The sequence below is a fragment of the Carlito syrichta genome, unplaced genomic scaffold, assembly GCF_000164805.1.
Source record: "Carlito syrichta isolate Samal-C Ts95f unplaced genomic scaffold, Tarsius_syrichta-2.0.1 Scaffold309712, whole genome shotgun sequence".
NCBI lineage: Eukaryota > Metazoa > Chordata > Mammalia > Primates > Tarsiidae > Carlito > Carlito syrichta.
The window spans coordinates 264,954-265,168 of NW_007253808.1; positions in this window are offsets into that span (position 1 = coordinate 264,954).

Genomic DNA, 215 nt, shown 5'->3' on the forward strand with positions numbered 1-215 from the left:
TCATCCCCCAAGCGCCACTGCCAGTCGTTTAACGACGGTTTGTTCCCAACTAGTTGCTTCCGCATTGGTGTTTCTAGAATTTGTGATACAAAGAACAATGTGTAGCCACTCAGTAGCTTGTGTTTTTTTTTTTTTTTTTTTTTTTTGAGTTGGAGTCTCACTCTGTCGCCCAGACTGGAGGGCAGCGGCCACTCCCGGCCACCGCAGCCTCGAAC